The sequence below is a fragment of the Sinocyclocheilus rhinocerous genome, unplaced genomic scaffold (assembly GCF_001515625.1).
Source record: "Sinocyclocheilus rhinocerous isolate Xijiao unplaced genomic scaffold, SAMN03320098_v1.1 scaffold6049, whole genome shotgun sequence".
In the NCBI taxonomy this organism is placed as follows: domain Eukaryota; kingdom Metazoa; phylum Chordata; class Actinopteri; order Cypriniformes; family Cyprinidae; genus Sinocyclocheilus; species Sinocyclocheilus rhinocerous.
Genome location: NW_015652185.1, coordinates 1 through 556, shown reverse-complemented (window position 1 = coordinate 556; position 556 = coordinate 1). Strand labels below are relative to the sequence as shown.

At 46.9% G+C, this 556-nt stretch overlaps 1 non-coding gene across 1 annotated transcript; it reads right to left on the bottom strand.

Moving 5' to 3' along the window:
* Positions 1 to 97: 97 nt before the first annotated feature.
* Positions 98 to 171, bottom strand: trnai-aau (transfer RNA isoleucine (anticodon AAU)). The gene has a single exon. It is a non-coding gene; the product is annotated as a tRNA-Ile (tRNA).
* Between the last annotated feature and the right edge of the window lie 385 nt (positions 172 to 556).

Genomic DNA, 556 nt, shown 5'->3' with positions numbered 1-556 from the left:
CCACAACTGCACACTGTTTAGACAGCGGGTATTTCCGTGAGACCACCTGTCAATTTGCACGAAGAGCAGAGCTGAGCTCCCAGAGAACAAAAGAGGCTGGCCCGTACAGGGATCGAACCCGCGACCTTGGCGTTATTAGCACCGCGCTCTAACCAACCGAGCTAACCGGCCTGGTTTTGCTTGGGCTTTTGCCCGATTGACCAAAAACTTCCTGATTGTTCGTGAACCTAAAGAGAAAATAGCGCTTAAGGTCCAAACCTCACTATGGGCTCGTCCGGGATTTGAACCCGGGACCTTTAGCACCCTAAAAATGGGGTTTTCATAGGCCATCATATATGCCCTGGCTGTCCTACGGAATTTCTCATTGCAGGAGGCTGAGCAGGTCTTCCTTTCTGGTCCGGATTATCATTACAGGTCAGAGTAGAATATGAATTATTTTTGCACAATGCCCAGTGCACCTTTTGTTACTGATATTTCTGTTAACCCAACAGTGATTGTTCACTATTTCAGCGAAGTGGAAGATTTAATAGAAGGATTGACAGTAACACTTTCTATG